The sequence below is a fragment of the Sapajus apella genome, unplaced genomic scaffold (genome assembly GCF_009761245.1).
Source record: "Sapajus apella isolate SASKATOON/1434 unplaced genomic scaffold, GSC_monkey_1.0 scaffold37, whole genome shotgun sequence".
NCBI lineage: Eukaryota > Metazoa > Chordata > Mammalia > Primates > Cebidae > Sapajus > Sapajus apella.
Genome location: NW_022436977.1, coordinates 22888847 through 22901444, shown reverse-complemented (window position 1 = coordinate 22901444; position 12598 = coordinate 22888847). Strand labels below are relative to the sequence as shown.

At 37.5% G+C, this 12598-nt stretch overlaps 1 pseudogene; it reads left to right on the top strand.

Moving 5' to 3' along the window:
- Window positions 1-9156: 9156 nt before the first annotated feature.
- Window positions 9157-9248, top strand: LOC116564604 (annotated as a pseudogene).
- Window positions 9249-12598: the final 3350 nt, after the last annotated feature.

Below are 12598 nucleotides of genomic sequence, written 5' to 3'. Positions count from 1 at the left end.
AGGACAACATATATGTAGAATTTTATAAAAATTTTGCAATCACTTCTTTTCAACAGTGTCACCTTTCAGATAAAGGAAATGACAACACGCCTCACTCCAGATACCAAATCAAAATTTTGGGAGGAATAGGCCGGAAAGTATATATTAAAAAATAAAACACAGGTTCGCATAATCCTCAACATGTGAGAACCACTGTGTTGGACAATAATGGAAAGTGCATTCTAATGAAGGAAGCACTTGGCCATGATGGTGCAAATGAGCACAGTGGGAAGGGATCTTTGAAGATGAGGCTGGAAGGCGGATGATTCAGAAGTGAGGTGCTTTGTATGCCACACTAAGGCATTTGAGTCCGTAATGATGACAAAACCATTGAAGATTTTTAAAATAAGAAAGTGATGTGACTGGCTCTCTGCTTCCACAAAGGAAGGAATGGACACTGAATGTGCAGAGGCAGGTCAGGAGGCTGCCGTTCCAGTCCCCTTGAGAAAAGAAGGCAGCAAACCACATCACCATGTGTGTAGCTGTGCAACAATCCTGCATGTTTTGCACATGTACCCCAGAACCTAAAGTGCAATAAAAATTTTTTTTTAAAAAGGAGGAGACCTGGAGCTGCTAGTGGATGGAAGAGAGGACTGATTCAAAGAGTACTTGGGACTAGATCTGTCAGGACTGGTCGCCAGATGAGGGGAATTAAGAAATGGCAACGTTCATGGATGATGACAACCCTTATCAAGATTGGGAAATGCAGGGGGAGAGAGTAGTTCCAGGGGAGGAATGATTCCACCTTGGGTATGCTTAGTTTGAGTGCACCCAGGGACACGTGTGCACACTTCACATGCATTTTGGGAAGACTGGTCTGGAGCCATCAAGACAGATGTGAATCTGGAAGTAATGAACACAGCTGAAGGAAAGCTATGGAAAGACAAGATGTAGGGCAGAATCCTAAAGACCTGCAAAGGACACATCCAAGGCCAAGCACCAAGAGCAACAGAGGATCAATCTTCTAAGAAGTGTAACAATGAGCAGAACTGGGGGTTGGGAGGTCAAGAAGCAGAAGTCAATGTCTCATGTAATAGGACAGAAAGTCCAAAGTCAGTCATCTGATTTGGCAATTGCAACTTTATTGATGACCTTAGTGACAGTCAAGAGGCAGAAAGCCACATTTTATAGATCGGGAGACTAGGTCTCGGTGCTTAAGTGACCTATGTAAAGTCATGAAGCTTAAAGTCATACATTTATCCGGTAACTGCCAGGTAACTGTATAGGAGATATGAAGATGTGGTTCTGAAAGAACAAGGGGAGGAAGTCAAAGACACAAAGCTGGAGTACAACTTATTAAATGCTAGCTAAAGCAAAGACCTAGGAGCAACCCAGAGGAAAAGCAGCCAATTCCCTGACCGGAAGCGGGTTGGTGGTGGGGATGGGGGTAAGGGGGCCTCCCAAAAGCATACCTGGCAGTGGGCCTTATAACTGGGCTGTGAAGGATAAGGACAGTCAGACCATGGCAGGGGCTCTAGGAAGAGGCAGCAGCATCAATCATAACAGGAAAAATTCTGTAAGTAGTTCAGATGGGGAAGTCAAAACTGTTACATCACCAGAAAAGGTGGAAAGATACATACACCCAGACATTCAAATAACTGTTCTGAAAAGTCTTCAATGTGAAATTTTCCCAAACAAAAGTATCTTAATCATCGTTTTATGGGTGGGGAAGTCCTGAGGAGGCAAACGCACGCACGACAGAGAGAAATAGTGAGAGAACACAGGAGTGTACCTCCAAAATTGAAAGGGAAGTTTTTTGCCCTTAAGACTAACACAAAGGTATGGCTTATATGTGTGTGTGTGTATATGTATAAATTTATAATAAACAACTGTCACTATATTTCACAAAATCTAAGTTATCCTCAATGCTCATGTGAGATCAACCTCTGGGCTTTCCATCTTACAGAGTTTTCCTTTTAGCTCCAAAGTTGAACCTGATATTACCATTTTCTTATTTTTACTAAGGGTGCTTACACTTTAAAGTGTGGCTGAGAAAATGTAAAAATGATACAAATTCACATCCTGTCTCTACAATAAATTGTATATTTTCTCTACCTATTTATGCCTAATCTCTCTTACAGGAACATGAGAAGAAAGTTTCTGGCACGTTCAAAATCCCTATCAAACGATACACTTCTACATTATTGAGCAATTTTCTGACACATTGGAAGCATATTGCTGTTCAATATGATAGCCTCTAGCCACATGCCCAACAACAGTCACATATGCCCAACAAAAGCTTGTAAATTACCTCTACATCAGAATTAAGCATTCTACAAGAAGTCAAAAATTAATGTAATTTAAACTAAAAAAGCTTTAAGTTTCAAGATAGCTCAAAGTGATTACAACCTTCAACAAATAAATAAAAGCAGCCAAAAAAAAAATCCATTATTATATCCACATCTCTACTGATGGAATACAAAATATATTCTAATGTTATCTTTTTAATAATATAAATGGATCTTGGATAACATACTTACAGTTTTAACTACTCCCTCCCAAGATGAATGGTGAATGGTCAGTCTTGGTCAGGCCCTGCTTTGATGGGAAGGGAGTGGGGAGGCATGAACCTGATGCCAAAGATCAAATTGCATATCAAAGTTTAAAATGCATACCATAATATACACTCTGATCATTAAGCAATTTTCTAAACAGATCTGCACTGTTCAATATAATAGCCGCTAGCCATATGGGGCCATGAGCACTTGTATGTGACTATTACAAATACAGGTGTGTTTTAAGTGCTAAATACACAACAGACTTGGAAAAAATAGTATAGACAGACAGAACAACCTTCAGTTTCAAGGGCCCTGTGCTGGAATCTATCTAAGTCTAGCTGTGTAATAATCACTCAGACAGCTAGTTAGAAATAGATTCTTGGATACTAGCTCCAAAACTTTTTATTCTCCAAGTTTGAAATGGGAGTTGGGATTCTTTGTAAATTTCCCAGGCAAAACTCTGTGTAGCTATGTTTAGAAAACAAGTGTCCTCATCAGCAAAGCTCTTGGCCACAAACCAACCTCAAAGTTAACTGGAGAGGAAAGGGCCCAAAGGCAAAGGAAAGAACCACTTTTAAAATCTTTAAAACACAAATTAAACAGAAATAAGACACTATTATACACCCACTAGGTTGTCAAAAATTTTAAGTCTCACAATACCAAGACAGACTATGATGCAGAGCAATGAGATTTCTCACACATGACCAAACACTACTTTAGAGAAAACCTCAGTATTTTCTTACAGTATTGAAAATAGTCCTATCCATGACCAACCACTCCAATACCCACATGTCTAACATGGGGTACGAGATACATGTACAAGAATATTCAACACAATGTTGTTCATCATAGCCAAATGAGAAAAAAAACTAACAGCAAAATGGCTAAATATATAGTGGTATATCCACACAGTAAGAAACTACACAGAAAAATGAAAGTGAAAGAACTATAACTTCTTGCAAAAATATGAACTGAATTCAACACATAATGTTGTGCAGAAGAAACCATACATCTCTTGCATCAATTCAGAAGAATACATGATAACATATAAATCTATTTCACAGAAGTTCCATAAAGCAAGTAATAAACCATTTGTTTAGGAATACCTACAACATTGATAAAACTATAAAGAACATGAAAGTAGTGATTGCCATTGAAGTCACTAGACTGTTGCCTATGAAAGGAGAGAACAGGTTACAATAGTGACAGACAGAGAACCTTTGTGGGCTAGTAATATTCTACTTTTGCCCAGGGTGGTCACACAAATACTGGCTTTTTAGTATTTTATTAAATCTTATGTATTAGTTATAGTAACACTAGGTACTATAATAAATGGACTCAAAAAATATTTAATGGCTGTAATGAAAACAGAGGTTTATATAACTGTCCAAAGCAGATACCCCTCTCAAAGAGCTTCACTTGAATAAATGGAAAAGCACACCTTTCTTGGATAGGAAGACTTAGAATCGTAAAGATGTTCATTTCTCCTTATTTTCATCATTAAGTCCATGCAATAAAAATGTCAATAGGCTTTTTCAAAACAAAATTATTTTAAAAATTAATAGAGAACTATAAACATGTGAGACAACCAATAAATTTGTAATGAGGGTGGATTGATTGCCCTTTCAGAGACTAGAACAATTTTTTTTAAAGCTAGAATGATGAGCAGATAAACAGATCAATAAAATGTAACTGGAATTCCCAAGATAAATCCAAACATATAATGGGTATTCAGAATATTATAAATGTAGTATCTGAAATGTTTTGAGTGTAAGACAAAATTTGAAAGCAATTTTTAAAATTGGATATAATTCCATTACATAAATATAAAAAATTCCCTCATGGCAAAACACAGTAAGCAAAGTCAAAGGACAAACAAAAGCAACAGTGTAAGTCATACTGCCAAGAGCTAATTTCCTTAATGTATCTAAAGCTCCTACATATCAATAATAAAACAGTAATCATATAATACAAAAATAGGTAGCATACAGGATCACTGAACTCTCAGAAAAAGAATAACAAATGACTCATTCACATGAAAAGATGCCCAAACTCTGTAAGAGAAATCTAAGTTAAAAATCAGAATAAAATAACACTTTCACCAATCAGATAAACTCTAGTAGCATTCTGTACAGTTGAGTGTATAAGGAAACAGACACACTAAAACCTTGTTGGTGGAGGTATATACTGATAAAATATTAATGGAGAACAATTTGGAAATGTGGGAGATGATGTATTTACATGTATGTATCATGTACTTCAGCACTGATATAACAGGAAAAGTGGCGGGGACTACTAAAGCATGTTACATTCAGTCGATGGAGTGAATGCTCTACAGCCACACAAAGAATCAGGCAGTCCCTTAAGTACCAAGATGAAGTGATCTTTTAGATACCCAGAGCAGCAGATCTTTTTCCTTGTTGGCTTCACTACTGGTAGAGTCATCTTTGGTAAGATAATGCAGAACATCGAATTCAAGAATATGACCTCCCATAAATACTGAAGAAGAATTCAGAGCTACCAACTGGGGAAAGAGTTTTTTATAAAACAGTGTAAAAATCTACAAATTGCCTAGAAATATAACATCCCGCAGAAAATTCTAACTAATACCATCCAAAACTAAATTCCTTACTGCACTTACACGCCAACATGTCTCATCATCCTACCAAATCTGCATTTCCTCCTAGATCTCCTGTTTCACTTAATGCTGTCACTTCCACCCAGGTCCTCAAGCTACAAACAAAAACCTTCATTCATACTTTCTGGGTTCCCAAAATTTTTCAAATTATTTCTCTAAGTGCTTATATTCAATTGTCACTGGCCTATAAGTGTGACTTTCCCTTTAGATTGTGAGCTTCTTAAGGCTTGAGAACAACTTTATTCATCTATGCATTCCTACCAATCCCTGAGTGGAAGACCTGGCTCCATATGTGCTTTTCATTCACTGGAAGAAAAAATGGGGGGGGGGGGGAGAATCATGCCTCAACAGTTTGCTTAAAGTCAAGGAGAGCAGACTAATAAAACAGTTCATATTTACCTTCCAAATTTCCTCTATTAATTGCTACTATTAGAAACCCTAACTACAAATGTAAAATAAATACAAGAAGCATAAAGACATCTTATTCAACATTCAGTAAGTATTTCCTGTGTAAGTACAATGGATGAACACAAATATGGTTGTCCCTGCACTCACAACAATTACAGGCCAGTAAGAGGACACTTAAATGAAGAACACAAATGACAGATTACTAAGTCTTACACTACGTAGAGAGCAAGCATCATAAGAACACCAAGTAGAGAGATTTATTTGACATTACGCTCTCAGGACTATTACTTGTCTCCTGAATTGTACAGCCAGTGGCACATTCTAATGCCACATAAACCAAACACACTCGGCTTAGCCAGTGAGAAGCCCTGTTCTGCCAGGACAGTCTATAGCCCTCAGATGCAACAGCCTCTATTCCTCCTCAAACAACCCCAGATAACAGCACAGAGAGCCCAGACATCCTTAAACTCCATGGTAAACTCATGATGTTAAAAACAGCCAGAGTGTGATTAACTCACAAATCCCCAAGTGTGTTCTCAGATCATCCACAGGAACCAAAAAGCAGAGAACTTTTCCAAATGCACAGAAACAGAAGCAGAAAGCAAGTGATTTAATCAAGACACCACGGAGATTAAAGGTAAGCATCTACTTACCACTTGAATGAGTGTTTGTCTCATTTTGATCTCTGTCTTAACCAACCATACAAAATTCCTATTAACTGAGAAAAAATTTATTATACTTCCTTGTGAAATCAGAAATACTAGATTAACTGAATCTATAACTGCTAAATTATGAAACACAACTAAAGACTAAACTATGAAGCTTCAGTTTTATTTCAGGCAACCTCTTGACAAACACAATCCAGATAAAAAATAAAGCTCAACAACATACACACAGCCACCAAAAATCACACAGAACACAGACACCTAGACAGGGTGGGCCTGCTTCCTATCCACAACACCGTCAAGCTTGCTCTGGGAAACGAAAGCCAGGATCTCATCCCTGAACAGGATGAAGGGGGATGAATACAAGAACAAGCCCTTCTATGAAGAGAGTTTGGAGTGTGTCTTTGTGCACATGTACTCACATTTTTAGTGTCTTAGGTTTGTCAAAGGAAGATAAATCTTGGGGCCTCTAAATCACTAAGCTAAAGGGAAAAGCTGATCTGGAAACTGCTTAGGGAAAACCTGCCTGTCACTGAGATAGATGCATAGCCGATTCCCTCCTTTGGAAAGGCTAATCAAAAATTCAAAGAATGTAAGCATTCCTCTCTCTTACCTATCTGTGACCCAGAAGCTCCTTCCAGCTTCAAGCCTCCTTCCTGCTTTGCTTCAAGTTGTCCTACCTTTCCTGACACAAGCATTGGACTTCTTACATATGTTGACTAATGTCTCACATCTCCCTAAAGTGTGTAAAACTAAGCTGTGTCCCAACCACCCTGGGCACATGTCATCAGGACTTCTTGAGGCTGTCTCAGAAGCATGCATCCTCAAACTTGGCAAAATAAACTTTCTAAATTAACTGAGACCTGTCTCAAATTTTTGGGGTTACAAATGATACCAGCAAATCAGGAGACCTGAAAGGAAAAATAAGGTAGCGTAACTTCATAATGACTGAAAAATGAATCTGGTATATCCATACAATAGAATATTACTTAGCAAGTAAAAGGAAATGAACTATTGACACAGAAAACACCATGGATGAATCTCAAAATAATCACGTTTAATGAAAAAAGCCAGAAAAAAAGAGTTCCTACTGTATGATTCTATTTATATAATATATAAATTGGAAAATAAAAAGTAATCTACAGTTACAAAAAGCTTATCAGTGGTTGCCTGTGAATCAGAGGCAGGAGGGAGACAGTACTGAAGGGTACAAAGAAACTGTTGGGATGACAAGTATGTCTATTATCTCTAGTGGTGACAGCTCTATGGCTGAATACCTATGTGAAAACATCTAACTTTACACTTCTAATATGTGCAGCTTGGGTATCACTTGACTCCTCAAGAACGCTGTAAAAATTTTTTGATAAAAATAAGTTCACATTGACCACTATTCAGGTTTACCTGAAACCTTACAAAATGAAGGAGATTATTTTCACTTTCAGAAGGATATCTGATCGCAGTTACATATCATGCTTTGTGGACAAGCAATTTCAGAATAAATACAGATGTCAAATACTTAAATGTCTGTATTTCTTCCTATTCATCCTTTTCATGATGTAAAAGAAGCTAAAGCATTTTACAAAAATTCCCATCACTTCAAGTTTCTTAGAGAGACTCTAAAATTCAACAAACATTTAACTTTTTGGAAAAGACAGGACCTTAAACACCATCCTGTCCAACTTTCTCAATTTAAGGAAGTAAACTTAGCCCCTCCCCTTATAGGGAGTTCATCCAGTCTCATGGCTTTGAAGTCAGCTGTACATTGCCTACACCTACTTTGTCATTTTAATCTTGACCTCCCCACTGAACTACAGACATTTATTCAACTGCCCACTAAACCACCTCACTTCACTATCTCATAAGTATATAAAACCAATTGTGGCCAAAAGGTATCTTCTGGCCACCAACTTCTCACCAACTTCTCCTCCAATTTTCCCCATCTCAGTAATTGAACTATCACACATTCAGTTGCTCACCACCAACTTCTCCAATTTTCCCCATCTCAGTAATTGAACCATCACACATTCAGTTGCTCAACTGAAACCTAGGAATCAACTCTTGACTACTCATCTCCTGCCTTCCACATAGAATCCACACTTAACTTCTTAGCTCTGTCTGCAAATTGTATTGTCAAATCTGGCCCAGGCTCCGTCTACACAGCTACTATGGCTTCTTACCTAGACAACAGCTCTGAAAGTTCCCCATTTCCTCTTCTGCCTCTACCGATCAGTCACTACACAGTAGCCATAGTCATGAGGCCATCAATCCCCAGACCTAGAACACTCTACAGACTTGCTGCCATCATTCAAGTGAAATCCCATCTCTTTATTCTGCCTTAAAAGATCAAGGCCCTTTTCACCTCTCTAGCCTCATCTACCACTATTTCTTCTCTGGATACATTCCAACATTTCATACTGACTGTATCCAACACACTAAACTCATTTCTACCCCAAAGCCAAAGCTTCCCCACTTCCATACCTGGAATGCACACAGATACTTCACCATTCATATCTCAAATCAAATAACATCTTCAAAAGCTTCCCGGACCTCACAATCTATTGAAGAACCCCTGGTGAGAAGCTGGTAGTGAGGGGAATCAGGAGCCCTTTGGCCACAATAAGTTTAGAAATTTATTACGTATTCAAGTGAATATTTAATTCACTTATCATAGACCCCATTTTACTGACTTGACAGTACTTATCACTATCTAAAATTATCTTGTAAAGTTCTTTACTTATTATATATGTGAATAAAATTCATTCATTCATTCCTGCTATGCCTATCAGAAGCATTCACCCAAATAAGAAATGTGATCCTTTCTTATTTTACTTGAAAGCATTCATTTCCACATGCCTGGTACTACTGGGTAAAAAGTACCCAGGTGCATTTTTTTTTAAAGCCTATTTTGATTCTTTTGTAATTCCTAAGTGTGATGATTGGGCTTCCACACTCAAACCTGAGTGAAACTTTTTATAACAACAGCACATTACCAGTCTGATGTTTAAAAATAAGGTCAATTTCAATTGTCCTATTCATTTTAAATGATTCCAAATCTCCTTCCCCAAACCTTTTTATCTCAGCACATTACCTGTCTGATGTTTAAATTTGGATTTCCACTGTCCTATTAATTTTACAAGTCTTCAAATTATGCTCCTAAAGAACTGAAAAATTTGACTGCTGGCCTGCCTCATTATCATGAGATTTCTATTTGATATAATATCAACTTATCAATGTACAGGAATATTGTTGATTTTGAGATTGCACTGCCTGTCACTAAAATAGTACACTTTTCAATAAGGATCAGGTCAATATAAAAAATATTTACTTTTAATGATTAAACTGGGATGTCTAATATCTTGCCTTTGGGATACTTAGCAAATAGTCACTTACATAATATACTATCTAAATGCACCAATTTCAACATTTTTAATTCCTTTATTTTCTTTTTTAGAATTTCAAAGCTTTCAGACACTGCTACCAAAAAAAATCACAATAGATTTTTTTACCTGGTTGTTGCACCTTATAAATGATCTCATAGTAAATCATTAATCACTGGGATGTACATGTTATAAGGACAGAGATCTTTATCCAGTTTGTTCATTGTATCCCCCAGCACCTATTCCTGGCATACTATCAGCTTAAAATAATATGTGTTGTTAAATACCTGCAAGCACCTGTTTTATGGAGATCAGCATATTACTTTTAAATTTAGAGCATACTGCTGATATGTGTAATCTCTTCTTGCTATTGCTTGATACCATGAAAATATTAAGCATGATCTGAAGAGCAATTCTAAATCAGAAGTTCTTGACTTTCAAGTTATACAGTGATATGTGGCAAATGGGTGGTAAGAAATCAACATAGATTTTCGCATAAGGTGTGATCAACATAGATTCTCTTATGTTGTGCTGAGGAGGCAAGATTCAATATGGAGCCTGGATACACGGAACGCTCTAGGGCTAGGGAGAAAGCAACCGATAGAAGACCATCTGTCTGTGCATGAGAGTATCAAATTTTATACTTATGCCAAGGTGAATGTTAAATAGCGCTACAGGGCTGATAATGAACGTTGCCATAATAAAGTCATCAGAAGCAACAATTGTGACTCCTAGAAAAGCGGCTCAGTTTTGGTGTGCTGCACGTAATTTGTACTAATGAAAATTAAATTAGTCAATTTCATGAACAATCATTCATGAATAATCAAGATTATTCCTGAAACATTACCCTTGCCCTCACATTTCTAAGAAAAAAGCAGCAGAGATACAACTAGTTTGCTGGGAACTACATATAACACAGTGAACACAAGTAGGAATGTGTGTCATCTGAATGCCACCTATCATGTCAAAGTAGGCTGACACTGCAGATGAGAAGCAAGCAGCTCTCTACCACCTAATAAATCCTAAATACAAATCACTGTTCCAACTTCAACCAAGTAGCCTCTGGCATTTATAACCTGTTTCTTATATTAAAATAAGAATAATCCCTGTCTAGATTTGTAAATAATAAAATTTATCAAGAAAAAGAAAAATAAACATAATTCTGATTCTTTGACAAACATGGTCTGCCTACCTGGCTGGACTGGGGGGGAGCAGGTTCAGAACCCACTGGGAAAGCTCCAATACAAGGGAAGAAGGCAAGTAAACAGGCCATTATTTAACAAACAAAACAGCCTTTTCTAAAATATACATTATACCACTTCGCACCCACCAAGATGCCTATAATCAAAAAGACAGTAACAACTGACAAGAATGTAAAGAAATTGGAACCCTCACACATTGCTGGTGAGAATATAAAATGATACGGTCACTTTGGAAAACAGTTCCCCACAATGTTAGGTATAGTTATCATATAAGCCGGCAATTCCACTCCTAGGTATTCACACAAAAGAACTAAAAACAGATCTACACAAAAGCTTCTACGCAAGTGTTCATAGCAGCATTTTTCTTAATTGCAAAACTGTGCAAACAACCCAAATGTCCAACAGACAAATAAAATGTGGCATATATCTGTATAATTGAATAACATTTAGCAATTAATAAAAAATGCATGATGATATGCAAAGATAGATAAACCTTGAAAACATGCTAATGAAAGAAGTCAGACACAAAGACCACAAGTCATTCATTGCAGTTATGTAAAATGTCTAGAATAGGCAAATCTAGAGAGACAGAAAGTAGATGAGTGGTTGCTTAAGGCCGAGAGATTTGGAAAAAATAGGGAGTGACTGTGAATGGGTACAAGGTTCCTTTTTGTGATCAAAGTGTTACAGATTAGACAGTGGTGATAGCTGTACAACTGTGAATACATTCAAACCATTGAACTGTACAATTTAAATGGGTGAGTCCTATGGTATGTGAACTATATCTTGATAAAGCTATTAAAATATACTGTGCATTATCTTTAAATAATTATAGGTTTCAACCATCAAATGACATGTCTTATCAAGATGAAGTATGGACATGTTGTCACCCCAACAGCTACATTCCATAGTTCACAAAGCCCTCTCACAGCCCCCAGTCCCCATGACCACGAGTATTCCCCAGGGCATTATTGCCAGAGATCCCAGAGAAGATGCTTTCTCTTCCTAGGATCACAGGTGGAGCTGGGTTCAACTGGGGCTGCTCCTGTGACAAGAGAGAATGGGCCAACACTCTACGAAAAGCAGAATGAGAGAGGGAGTGGGGCAGTGGGATGAAGGAGGAGGGGGAAAGAGGAAGGTGAGAAAGGAGGAGACACAGAGAGGAAGAGCACAGTAATTATTGTTGGAGCATCTGCGTCCAGCCATGCTGGCTAGCTTAAAGTGGGTTTCTGTGATTTGCTTTTAGGAGAGTCTTAATATGTTACTTCACTACAAACTCTTTCCCTACTTAACTGATAAACTTTCCAAGGTTATATACACAAGTAAAACTAAATCCTGGGCCATAAAAAGACATATGAAACATTGGAAAGAGCACACAGCTCAGTGGTTAAATGAAGTCAGACAGACTTAGATTCAAATGTGAGTCCCAGGCTTGCCTAAGTGACCTTGGGTACACACAGTTTAACTTCCCCAAATCTTAGTTGCCACTTCTGTAAAATGGGAGCTCTAGGTTTGGTTTTCTTATAGACAGGCCACTGTCCACATTAAATGAAATAACTCATGGCAGGGTCTCAATACAGTACCTGGCATATGAAAACACAACAATATGACCCACCATTATTAGTGCTAAACTCATGATTTATCACAGATATATTTAGAGCATAAAAAAGTATTGTTTTAAAGCAAAGATAGTATGAATAAGACTAGTAGGTAAAAGCCAGAGAAAACTGTACCATGCTTCACAAAAAAATACTTCTCATTCATTTGGAGA